Raw genomic sequence first — 14,061 nt, 5'->3', positions numbered from 1 at the left:
TGATCCTTAAATTCCTAGTCTAGTATGCAGAATCAGTGCTTTTTTAACTGATAGAAAAGTTCTCATCACTGAAGATGACACAGGAGAGAAAGGAACAACATTCATGCCTGGATTTAGCAGTATTCATGTCCCCTAACTAAGAAAATTGATTTCTAAGGTTCTCAAACTAGTGAAGTGAAAGTTACTATGTATAATAGGTGTTCAGGAGACTCAGGTGGCCCTGCACATGTCATTCCTAACACAGCAAGCTCTACACAGGAGCCCGAGAAGTACTTTAGGGACATGCCAGCATAGCTAACCCTGCACTGCCAGGACCTCAAGCTGCCCTCCAATACTAATTTCCATCCATCCCTTTTGCCAGCATACTGAAATGCCTCTTCATGGCGAGGCTCTTGGTATCTTCCAAGAATGATAATTACATATCAAGTAAGCTATTCCACATTAAAGAAGAAAAGGTTAAAGAAGACAATGCTAAGGCTTTGTGGAAACCCATTTTAATCTGCCAGAGCCAAGTACCTAGCCTTCATTTGGTTGGATTTTTAAAAAGTGGCTCTGTTAAGTAAAAACCAAAATCAAACCATCCAAACAAATCTTTAGCATACATAAGTCCAACCAAACAGTGGAAACGTCAAGCAAATTATAAGACTGCAGTACCTTTGGAAGTAATATTTTTAAAACAGGCAGGGCCACTAGGTGCCTGTCATGTGATGCCATACCATGGAAATCATCTATTCCTATACAAGTCCCCTGGCAGCTTGTATTTCCACTGTTTCTCCAATTGAATGTTAAATGATGGTTGTCACAATTGTGATCTTATAATCTCCACTTAAGCCACTGGAAAGGGATACAGGTAATAACTTAGAAGGTACTTCGGGCACACAAGGAAAGAACAAGGGTTTTTAACTAAAGGCAGCACTTCAGCTTGATGGAGCTAGAGAGCAATTTACTCTTTCTTCTTATAGTTATACTGACTCTCACCAAAGCGTACCAGGAGAGACACACTAGACCTTAGAAGGCCTTTCCCCAGCTCTTCAGAAGAACAAAGAGGATGGACAGCATACTATGAGTGTCTCTGACAATGAAAGTAGGACTTTGCCTATTGACCACTTCATTCCCAAAACCTGAGTAAGAAGGGGCTCACTAATTTTTCTTGAATGAATTTCAGTGAAATACCTCATTTCATCTCATCAGAGAAATAATGCTGTCATACATAGTAAGGTTAATAAAAGTCAGTGAGTCTCCTTTATCTAGAGATAAAGCAGATTCATCTTTAAAAGAGGTAGATGGACCTCGCCCACATGCAGAGCCCCTTAAAGCCATTCTAAACAATTTAAGAGTGTAAACCATCTTTGGCACTAACTTAAGCACAAGATCAAATTATTGTGAAGTAATAGATTATAGGTATATGGTAATGGATTCATCTTTTAAAATCACTGAGTTAGATCTCAAGTCATTTCAGAAAACCCAATATTTGCATTCCTCTAGATTCTCTTTTCTCCGTGGTGTGATACTTTCTCATTCACGATGGCCCTCTTAAACCAGACCAATTAGACTTCCTTAAATGAACAGATTTCAAACCCCACATGGCCCAGCATCATAGTAGGTTAGAAAAACAAAATTAGCAATGGAAAAAAAGGCTTAATATAGAAACGGAAATTCCTTAATCAAGCATCTTTTCTTTTTAACTCCACAGCACCTGATTCCCTGCCCTGAGGCCATGTGAACTATTAATCTCCATGATAAAGACGTGCTTTCACCAAATAAATACAAAGTTATACTTAGTTTGCTTGCTCCAGTGACCTTAATGCCATCTTATCTGATTCCATCCTATCCCCCAGCAGCAACATGAGCACACCATTGTCACACATGATGAGCAGAGAGTCCATGTGGGCAAATAAAAAATATATTCAAGATTCACAGCAAATCTTTTTGAGTGAATCAAGCCACTTCAATTTCAAATGAAACTACTTTGGCCCCTGAATGGACACTAAAGTATATAATAAGCATAGAAAAATACTGAAGAAGTATAAAATAACATTTCAAAATCATTTTGAAAGAAAAAGTAGGTGAAATCAGAAGTACCAAGAGACAAATCCAAATTAACTCATTTTAAAAGTCACCCATGTTCTTCAAGACATCTGAACTATGTCCAAAGATTATTTTAATAATAAAAAATAGACGACCATTCTTTAGCCTGCAAAATAACACTGACTATCACTTGTTACTGTAATGAAGACTGGAAACAGCCTGCTCCCTCCTGCACCACACATGCAGATATTTGGATAACTCCCACCAGACAGAAATGTAGTCCTTGACTCTAACAAATGACCATATTTTGGTGAAGTCTGACTGGCTGACCAATCTTTTCATATTTTTTTTCCAAAAAGGACAAATATTTCACAATATCTGTACACAGTATCATGGAACACATTTAATAACACACTTTCCATAACACATACCCCAATACTATACACCTCAGCCAAGAAAATAAAAAGCTTTTATCTCAACCACCTATCCACTAGTAACCTATATCAGACATAACCTTCAGAAATACGAAAATATGCCAGTGTGTACACATAAAATTTATCAGGCATCTCTGGCCCCCTCTAGAAGCATGCTTAGACAAGGAGGTAGCCATTAACTAGTGGTTTTAGCAGTTTTGTTTTTAAATACAAGTCTGGTTTGTTATGCAGTACTAATATCAATACACTTGTGAGAAATACATAATAAAGAAATTTACACAAACAATTTGGATTGAGAATTCAAAATCAGATAAATACATAATCCTTCAACAGTCACAATCAAAATGTAATTAAAATAAGGTGGCATTTTACAGCAATTTGGAGCTAGACTGCAAAAAATAAAATAGTATAAGATCTGAGTTACACAGAGCAGGGATCTGTGAATTTTGACAGGAAAGCAGTAGTACCAATAGGCACTCTAGTTCCATCTCCTTTGTGGCCACATTTGTTTCAAAACACTTATTTCTGTTTTTGGGGTGATGAAAGTGTTCTAAAATTGATTGTGGTGATGGTTGCACAACTGTGAATATCCTAAAAACCATTGAATTGTATACTTTAAAGGGGTGAATTGTATGGTAGTTGAATTTTGGTAAAATTCATTGAAGTTGTTACATATTTTAAAAGACATGTTTGTGAAGCCAAATATACATAAACATAGAACTCTCATTAGCTGTCAATATAAAGGATTCCCAAAAAAAAAAAATATATATATATATATATATATATATATATATATATATAAAGGATTCTTAATTTGATTTACCCTTGAAGAGTTTTTTCCCACACACATGCACACCAGTGCACACACATGCAACATACGTGCACACAGCTTTGGATATTAAAATATTCAGAATACTTTCCTTGCTTTTCAATAAGATCCCCTTCAAAAATGCCTTATTCAAAATAACTTGCCAAATTTATCCCCCTCTCTGATCATTCCTCTGTCTAGTTCCAGAATGATCTCTAATATGCCTTGTTTAGCTATCATGCTCTTATATAATGTCCCCTATCAGAGCTAAAATAAAAGGAAGTGTAGTTAAAATCACAGCTTTGAGACCTCAGTTACGTGGATCTTAATGCTACCGCTTTCACTTATGAGGTGTGTAACCTTAGGGAAGTTCTCTAACTTCTCTGTGGCTAGTTTTTCTCACCTGTAAAGTGGGGATTATAATAGTCCCTACTTGATAGCGTTATGTGGTTTAAATGTGTTAATGCATATAAAGCACTTAGAATGAGGCCATACTCATGGTGGATGCTATAATAATTAATTATCAATTGTTATTAGTACCAGGTAGGTGCTATAACAATTTATAAATTACTAATCGGTATTAGTATTGGTTGATATCCAGGTGCTTCACCTTCTCTGTTACCCTTGCTAGATTATAAGATATTTCAGGGCAGTGGGTACATTTTCTCCCTCCTAGGAGAATGCTTTATATAACTACTCAAATGCTTGCTCATGAATGTTTAAATACCACATGTATATGATGCCAAAAGTGCTTAGAAAATTCCTTAATAAATCCAAAACTTATTTTGATAAATGCCAAATTGTAGAAGAAGGTATACAGGTATAGAATGATGGTTGTTATCTCTACCGCTGAAGTTGTGGTTTCATCCATCAATTGAAAGACTAGGAATATGAAAGGATCCCTCCAGCTAGAGGGTCATTTATGTCAGTAATGCAAAAGCACCAGGTTAGAAACCAATGGCCCTACATTCTGCTCCTAGCTCCACCTCAGACAATGTGACCTTCTGCAATTCATTTACCCTTACTGTGCCTGCTCCCCCAGAGTAAATAAAATAAGGATAATTAACTGTGGTTCAAAAGAAAGTTGCTCTACAAATGAAGAACATTACCTGTAACATTTGAGCTCATTACCTGAGGGTAGAATAAGTCTAAAAATACTCCTGAATGTTGCTTTTTCCTGATCAAACACGATCCTGATGATGATGACTGTCCAAAAATGCAGGTACACTCTTAATAAATACATTGTTAGTATGGTGAGCTAGACTCCTCAAGTACTTGAATGTACATTATTATAATAATCTTCACAAAACTCTGTGAATATACAGTATTTGAGCAATCTGTTCTGGTTCTTTCTCTTCTGTGCACCTTTGACATTGGAACCAAAGGACAACAGTGGAACATGGGAGAGCACAATGCTACCTTCCTGTACTTCCAACTCAAAAGCTTAGACAAACCTTCTAACACCTGAAGCTGCTCTCGGTGGTCTATTGAGAATTCTCTATTAATTTATCGAAACTGCTACTGAATTTTTATCATCTCTAAGCTGTTATTTGATTTCTTGCTATCGTAACTATAGTAAAAGCTTAAGAGAGCCATAACAGTTCAAAAAACTATAGAAAACAGCATTCAAACAGAATTACCCCTCTTCACAGTGGCTTAATTATTATAAATATTTCAATGTGTGCTTCTTTGAGGACCTGAAATCTGGAATAAAGTTAAGTCAGGAAAATGTATGATCTCTTTGATTATCTGGACACCAAAAGTCATGTTTAAAAGACCAGATTGTTGTGTATATCTTCCTGTAGCTCCCTTTCGCTTCAAAATGGTTAAAATGCTTAATTCTATTAAGTTAAACAATATTGTATTTAAATTATATACTGGGCCAATTGTACTAAAAATTGATATTTTCCTTGTATTCAATATGATGCCATCTTTGAATAAAAAATAAGCCAAGCATTTACCATATACGTTCTTGTCTGTCAGAAAACTGGTGTTATTTCATAGTGGTCTACTAACAATTTAAGAGAAATATGTTCAAAAAATAGCATCAAAGCTGGGGTTAAGGCAAGATAAGGAACAGACACAATTTTCCCTCACATTTCTGGTTCATATATAAATAGCAAAGCTCCTATAGTATGCCACAAGTTTTAACTGTGCAAGGGAACCAGAGTGTTCCCTTGAACTAAAAGGAATTAGGCAACATGGGGGAGGGGGGAATTAATGTCTACTACCTTTTATATACGTCCATGGAAATTTAAGGTTATGAAAGTGCATGGGTATTTAACTAAAGAAACAGACTCACACAGCATGGCCTCGGTGCTTTTCAAAGGGTCACCCCAGGGGTTTCATAGCTTCCCTTGCAAGCAAGATTTGGTTTACCTAAAGTACTGGGTTTTACCCCAAATTTTCGTATGAATATCATATTCTAAATCACAATGTATATGAATTTGTTCAAATATTATTAAATATGTAATTTACAAATATTGATAAGGGAGAACAATAAAAACCATATTTTGATCAGTTGGAAAGAAAAGGTGGCCAGGATGTCATATAGGGATTTTATTTCTGGGAGCGGAGGGTGGCGAGGATGATTAAAAACCAATTCCATATAGTGGACACTAAGATGACTTTTCAATTATCTCGTGTTTTCCTTTGTATGTGTTTAATATTAATGAGTGCAAACTTACAGAGGAAAATAAGGAATTATAGTGAACACCATTGTTCCTGTGTAATCATGCATGGTGCTAGAACTACTGAAGACCAGGAACCATGCCTCATTTGTTTTACACCTTTCTCCTGCTTTTAATACCAATTTTTACACACAAGTTCAATAAATGTTTAGCGACTGCAAAGAGCAAGTGTCTAATCATATTAAACAAATTTTTTATCGAATCCTCCCTCTGCACCCCCTCCCCTGCAAACAAAAGGCTTGCCTTAAAGAAGCATTTTGGTTTAAATAACAGAAGAAAAAATAAATAAATATTCTTAATGGTACTAGATGAGAGAGTACTAAAAAACCTGGGTCTTGGCTCATTTCAATCATGTGATCCAGAGACATATCTGTTTTCCTATGATAAAATGAGGCTCATACAGACAGCCCGCTTTTCAGAGTTATTGCATGAATAAATCAGCATGTATTTACATGGTAACCATTAAAGCAAGGCATTGGGAAGGTTAAAATAGTGTATTTACCTCTCTAATCTTCGTCACCAAGAAAAACTCACTACATGCAAAGGCCTTAATTTAAGCACTTTGCTGTAAATTATACAATCCCTTATCTGAAAACCTTGGTGCCAGATGTACTTCCAAATTCAGAAATGTCCAGACTTTTGGATAGGCAATAACTTGCATATATTATATATTATTTAATGCCCCAGTAGAGTCCGAGATACTACCTTATAAACATGTTACTAATTCTATGGAAAACCAAATAAAGATTAAACATTAAGTAGAATAAAAGACTATAAAGACCCTCATGTCAGTTCAAGCCAGACCTGTCAACACCTGAGTTTTGACACCTAACCTACCAAATACAGTTTTTATCCATTTTCAGAGCTTTTAAAATTTAAAAATTGGAAACAAGGTATTATAGACCTAGATAATTCATTTAATCCTTACAAGTTCCCTAAGAGGTAAGTTCTGTTATTCTAATTTTACAGATGAGAAATCTCAGATACAAAGAGGTTAACTAAATTCACCCAGCGTCCCACAGCTAGTAAGTCTAGCCAAAACTGGAACCCAGAAAGCCTAGCCCCACATAACACAGGCTCTTAACAGCTGTGTTCCTCTCAGACACTACTTGAGAATACCAGGCAAAGATGTGAAGAGCAGAACAGTATTCAACTATTTAAGTATCCAAAACAATAACAGGAGAAACATCACAAATCATCATTTATTTGCTATTCAACAATTTTGTATAAGAGGGCATATACCATATGCAAGGTGCTCAGGATACTACAATGAATAAATCAGACAAGGTCCAGGCTACCTTCATGCTGCCAAGAGGCCAGCGGGGAGATGGAGAGGTATCAAAAAACATAATTATGATACACATGGCAGGTGGGTGCCTCCTGTTCGTGTTCAGTGGAAGAGAGCAGGTCAGCAGAGGATGGTGTAAAATAGAACATGGGACTGGAACTGCTCCTTGACTAGTATTGGGATTTACAATGACAAAAAGGAAAGGGAATGGCTTTTCAAATGGATGAAGGTGTGGCATCTTTTCAGCAAGCAGTTATTGTTCACCTACTCTATGCCAAGGACAATACCAAGCACAAAAGTTCCAAACTGAGAAAAATCTGTTTAAACCAGCAGAAGATTTGCATAAGAGAATAATAAGGACATGTGGACAGTAGGCTGGGACAAATCATGGAGAATCCTTGAGTGCTAAGAGTTGGAACTAGACCCAGCAGGAGTCACTGAAAGGTTATTGACACACAATATTAGGACTTACCCCTATGGAATGTCAGTGACTACCTGAATCCCTGTTTGGAGCCAACTAGACCTCAAAGCTGGATTGCTTTCAAGCAAGGGTTCAGCACAACAAAATCAATGCCAAGTCTAAATGCATTTAAGCCTCAAGGAATAGAGCAACCATAATCTCTCAAAAAATAAAGGTATGGCAATTTGGACACATTGGAAAAGGCATCAGGTAAAGGAAAATGGAAAGCTACTCTTAAAATCCCAAAGGCCATTTCTAAGACCTAAGTTATTCCTGCATATACAAGTGAACCTTCCAGCCTTCCAAAGGAAACATATTTCTATGCGAAAATAAAACATCATTCTTTGAAAAACAAATCCTTACATTACACAATGATCTGATTTTTAATGAATTTGGTGACAACCTATCTCAAGGACAAGTGACAGTGTGACAGTGGACAGTAAACTTCTTTTTACCATACTCACCTCAGAGTTCCAATTCCCCTACCCCCTTATCTAAACAGAGTGGAAGAACTGAATTATAGTTGACCCTTGAGCAACAAAACATGGGTTTGAACTGCTTGGGTGCATCCACTTATACGTGGATTTTTTTCAATAAAGATATTGGAAAATATTTTGAAGATTTGCAACAATTTGAAAAAACATTTTTTTCTCTATGTTGCTTTGTTGTTAGAACACAGTATATAATAATACATATATAAAATATATGTTAATCAACTGTTTATGCTATTGGTAAGGCTTCCAGTCAACAACAGGCTATTAGTTGTTAAGTTTTGGGGTGGCCAAAAGTTGTACACAGATTTTCAACTGCAAGGGGAGTTAGTACTCCTAACAGCATGTTGTTCAAGGGTCAACTGTACATATTTATTCAGCACATATAGGAAAGCTTTTTATTCTCAGATATTAATGCAATTAATGAATAGCTTTTCTATTTATCCTCTGAAAACCAATTTTTCAATATATTCCCACTAATTTTTTTTAGTGACCTTCCCCAGAAAAGGAGTTAACAAAAACTCTTTAATGGCTTCCCCCTGTTCTGAGGTCAAACCCAAATTCTTAGAATCTCCAGACCCGTAATTATTATCTGACTACCTCTAGGCTCTGGAGCACCTTTAACCACTCCCCCAATCCACCTCACTAGGCTGCAAGCCATCCTGGGTTGCTTGCTGTTCCTCAAACACTCCAAGTCTGTTTTTCTGCCTCCAGGCCTCGGTTCTTACGCCATCTCTCTGCTCTTCACAAGGTAGGCTCACTGTCTTCTCCTTCAGGTCTCTGCTCAAAGGTCACCTTCACTGCTGAGACGCCTTTCCTGACCACCCTTGCTAATAAAAAGGCCTTTCCTAGTTCTCTATATCACTTTTGGCTACTTATTTCCTTCATTGTCCTTACTAAAATTTAGAAGGATCGTCCACATTTACCTACTTATTGGCTATATCTTTCGGTGGAATATAGCCTCTGTGAGACTCCACAAGAGCAAGGATCATGCTTTGTAATGATACAGGGCTTTGTGCCTAGTAGAGGGTCCAGGCACATGCAAGGTGCTCAACTGATTTTGACAAATAAATCACTAAATGAATGAACAAAATATTTTATTGCTATGAATGCCAGTAATTTGAAAAAAAACCTTTTTTGCCTAATTTTGAGATGCTTTCTATAGGGCTGTTCATTTTTCCATACTTCTTCTATAGTTTCTGAAACCTGAAAACACCTGCAAAGTTGTTGTGCTATTTTGCACCAATGAAAATAGGTGAGTTTCAACTAACGTATTTAAGGAAAAATACTTTGAAGAGGTTGTAATTGTTTATTAAATGTCAATAAAATCAACAAAATCAAACAATTTGAAAATTGGTTAATCTCATTTCATTACTGTAAGTCAAATTACATGAAGAAAAAGAATTTAAAATGTGAAGAAAATGAAAAAGAATTCAATAGCAACTGCAGCTATGTTTAGTATTATCAAAAATATCCAGTCTGACAGCCTCTAGGTGTACCAGGTGGGTTTTCAAGAACATATTTGAGACATATTGAAAAGATTCAGAGCAACATGCTATGAAGGGCTCACGTTCACCTTTATTTTTTTTGGCTAAACATAAATAGTTCACACTAATGGCAATTTTAGCTTAGACATAGTATCAATAGTAATCACAAAAGAAAAATAAAACAATGATACAACTCTTTTCCTTGAAACAGTTTGCAAGTTTATACATTGTCCCAGAATGGGTTGCCAAGGAAATTACAGGTATGGAAGGGTGACCCTATTAGCACAAATCCCCTTTCCCTACTATATCCTATTTTTTAATATAACCCAAGTGAAGTCAAGAATTTACCAAATGAATGGGAGAAACTACAAATCATCTGTGAACCATCTAACTAAATTGATAATCAAATAGTCTTTCCTGCTCTTGTAAAAATCACTTTCTTCAGAACATCAACTTAAAACTCTATATAGTCCCACTACACTTTTCAAAATGTGCTTATAACAATACAGATTTCAAAACCTTGGGAAATTAAGGCTCTTATTTATCTGTTTTCGACATACATCACTTGATGTTACAGCAGAAACTACATTCATTGTCTCACTGCCAAAAGAAGTGCTACCAGGACAGTGAGATTTAGCTGCTATCTTCATTCACACTTGCTTTCTTCTGAGATCACTGCCAATTAGTGCCCACTAGGTTAATGGCAACACTTGGTAATGTATCAAACAACTGTATCAGTGTTACACAGAATGATATCAATAGGAACTTGGATGAAGGGAGCAAATATTTTTAAATGTAAAATGATGTCATCACTTTATTATTTCATTTTTCTCAGTTTTAAAATTTGAGCACTAGACGTCTATACCCCATTTCCAAAAACAGCGGCAATGTCAGCATGTGCTAGTTCACTGTATCTGCCTTCACTTTCAGAGTAAGCGAACCTCAGCTAACAGGGTAACTGCATGGGGAGAACCTGGGAGCTAACAGGGTAACTGCATGGGGAGAAGGTGATATCGCAGAGTAACTGGTGCTGTGTGAAATCACCATCAGCAAACTAAATTTCCAGTCGACAGAAAAGTAGCCTCTTTTTTAACTACATAGTTAGTTTTTCAGTGCTGCTTCTTGAGGCTTTACAAATATGAGGTGTAGAATAAGAAACTGTGGCTTCTTAAAAAAAAAAAAAAAAGGCAGGTTCCTTCCCAACAGAGGCAGTTTTAAACCCCTGAGTCTCTCAGTTCCCATTCAATGTGCTTAGTAACTAGTCTATGCTAGTTGAGTAACTTTATCCCACACCATTCGGGTCCTCTGACTACATTTAAACGATGAACATCCCAGTTGGCAGATGGAAAAGTGGAGCCAGGCATCAAAGTCCCAACCACTCTCTCTCTCTCGGGCCTGCTCAGCATGAGGGGTAGAATCAGATTGAGGGCCATGTGCTAGGATTACATACAAACATATATACACACATTTCAAGTGGCTGTGGTTCTTGGACAAAGTTACTGAAACCTAGAAAGAAACTTTTAAGTTCGTTAGCAAGTATATACTAGAGGATCGTTCCCATCACTTTCAGTAAACCGTAGGCTACGGAGAGCTTCCAGGAAAATCATTAGCCAACTGTGATTACATCAAAGAAGCCAAGCCATTCAGAGAGAAAAATGTTCACAGCGGAGTTAAAAGCAAAGCTTCGAGGAAAAGAAGTGTGCTCCTGACTCAAGAGCCAGCAGCGAAGCTTCCCAAGTTAGAAGACTCTGAGGAAGGGATGAGTTGGGTGGCACCAAGCAGAAACTGCTGGAGGGCAAGAGACTGTGGGGCCGAAGCGGGTAGAGGGAACCCAGACCCACGGCAGAGACTGCGAAGCCCACACGTGAAGATCTCGGAGGGATAACAAAGAAGCCAAGGAAAATTGGGTTCTGGGGTCCGGAAAGAACCCAGGCGTCTGGCGAAGCCTGCGAGTCCGGGAGATAGGCATGAAAAGGTGTAGGGGTGAGGGCGCGCACCCGCACGCGAGAAAGGGGGGGGGGGGACGTGCAAAGAGCGAAGCTGGTTCCCTGTCTCTCTGCCCCTGGTGCAGATGGCAACTCCTTACCGCGCGCCGCCTGGCCGCGCCAGGTCCCCGGAGGCGGCGAGGCGGCTGAAGGAGGAGCCCCTGCGACTTCAGGACCCTGCCTCACCTTGTTTGCCGCGTCCCCGCGTCCCGCTGCCCGTCAGCCCGCTGCTGCGCTCCGAGGGCCAAAGAGCGAGTGGCGCGGCGCAGCCGGGACTCCCTCCTGCCGGGAGGCACCAGCCCCACACCTCCGCACGCCCTGCTCGCTCCGGTCACTTCGCGCAGTTCTCGCGCAGGCGGCGAGCGCGGACCCTAACCCGAACGCCGCTCCACTTATTTCCAAAAGTCAGCGTTCCAGGCTTCCCTGGAGTAGGAGCTGAGCCGCCGCGACCGCCGCGGCAGAGCCTCCGTCTGACCGCACCAGGGGGTGGGGGGAGAGGGAGGGGGCGGGAGCCCAGCTGAGGAGGGGAGGGGGAGGGGGAGGGAGCGCGGGGGCGGGGGAAACATGGCGACGGGGGTGGCCCTGGCGGCGCCTGCGCGGGAGGCGGCGGGAGCTGGGGCTAGGTCAGTGTATAGGGTCCGAGCAGAACTCGGCCGTAGTCGACGTGCGGCCAGCATGGGCCGGGAGTGGAGGTGACCGCCAAGTGGCCCTCAAGCCTCCGAAACTGGGACGCTCTAGTTAGAGCACACATGGTCTCTAATGCCCCGGAGGCAGGAGAGGTGAAAACTGTCAAGTATCCGGGGACAGCAGCGCGCCCTCCCCAGGTTTGCCACTCCAAGAGGAGGGCCACTTGGGCCTCCTGCCAGTGGTTATCTTGACCCGTTGTGCCCACGGAGGGCTTGGGCACAGGCTGTGCTCTGGAAACAGGGCCGCTTCTCGCAGCGGCACGCGCCTCAGAATAAGCTTGACCCCGGCTCTCACACAACTGTTCATCCCTCTTCTGGTGCCGTGAGCCCTTCATCTCTCCCCCTCCCCGCGGGAGTAAAAGAATTAAGAAAGAGGAAGAGTAACAACACATACCGCAGTTTAACATTTTACTGAGCGTTTACGCCGAACCGAGGGCTGACTGTTAACTCACTTAATTCTCACAGCTAGTCCACGAGGTCTACAGTGTCTGCATTTTACAAGTGACAAAACCAGGGCCTAAAGGTCAAACAAATTGCCCAAGGTTACGCAGCTACTCAGGGGCAGAGGAGGACCCAGGATCCCAAGCTCTTAACCACTGTGCTCTCCCGCTTCCCAGCTCTGAAGGAACTGCTATCCTACCTCAGAATCTTGACTCTCCCCTACCAATTCAGTCAGACTGGCCCCCAACAAAAACCCCAGTCAAGCCTGTTTTTCCCCTAGCAGGTCCCAATTCATTCTTTGCCTTCTTGACGCTTATGACCTGGGGCCACCTTCCAATACTTCTTCCTTCCCCTTTTCTACTTCATTAATTCCAGACTCCTCCTTAGAAAAATAATGGGAGCTTACTGCTAGCAGCCAGTTTACTCAGGTTTTTTCCCCTTTTTGAGAAGGTGATGGGGTGAGTGTGGATACTGTAGTCCTTTACATTTCCTAATGTTTCTCCCTTTGCCTACCAGTAAACCCATCAGGGATCTGAGATCTCAACACTGCTGACTTGGTATTTCAAATTCCATACACTGAAATTCTAGTAGTCGGTTTTAGGTAACTTTGGTAATAATCAGCTACTCCAAAACTTGCTAGAACTAAAGATAGGACCACGTGGTTAGGCTTTATCACACTGGTGAAAAGATAAGAACTCCAAATGCAATGGAATTTGCACTATCATTTACCTGTCAGTATATTGGACACAGTTCATCTTTGTTAACTGGAATGCATTCATTGGCTTCTCCACCATGTTTATGCAATAAATAGTATATACCTACAGTACACACAAAATGCCTATTAGTTGAAAAGCACCTGTCACAGTTTACAGTCTCATTGAGGAGATAGGTTTAAAGCAATTTCAGAATGTATTAAAAATCTGGCACATAGGTTAAAAATAAATAAGCAAATATAAACTGAATTGATACACATCCAAGCCATTGTTTCATGCCTGCCACAAAAAGGTTCAAGTGGGGTTGTTCTACAGTAAGTTCTAAAACAGAAATGACCGAAAAATGGGGTAAATGGATGTGTGGCCCTAGCAACTCTTATTCACACAATGAGAAAACCCTTCACAGTACATAGCAAGGGTGGTGGCAATTATAGAATCTGCATTTGAATAATCAGATAGGAATAAGATATTACAAATATGCTTATCCAGTAGGAATTAGTTGCTGTTTGGGTTAGGATGCTTTGAATAATTACTCTAGTGGACAGAGCAT

General features: G+C 39.8%; 1 protein-coding gene across 2 annotated transcripts in view; it reads right to left on the bottom strand.

The window, feature by feature from the left end:
- KLHL13 (kelch like family member 13) overlaps positions 1-12,147 on the bottom strand; it is a 203,595-nt gene extending 191,448 nt beyond the window's left edge. For both annotated transcript variants that reach the window (XM_037004865.2, XM_037004866.2), the window contains exon 1: positions 11,858-12,147. The gene's annotated coding sequence lies outside the window, so the exon portion shown is untranslated. The remainder of the gene's footprint in view (positions 1-11,857) is intronic.
- Between the last annotated feature and the right edge of the window lie 1,914 nt (positions 12,148-14,061).

This window comes from Manis javanica, chromosome X (assembly GCF_040802235.1).
Source record: "Manis javanica isolate MJ-LG chromosome X, MJ_LKY, whole genome shotgun sequence".
Classification (NCBI taxonomy): Eukaryota; Metazoa; Chordata; class Mammalia; order Pholidota; family Manidae; genus Manis; species Manis javanica.
This window is presented reverse-complemented; position numbering and strand designations above follow the sequence as displayed.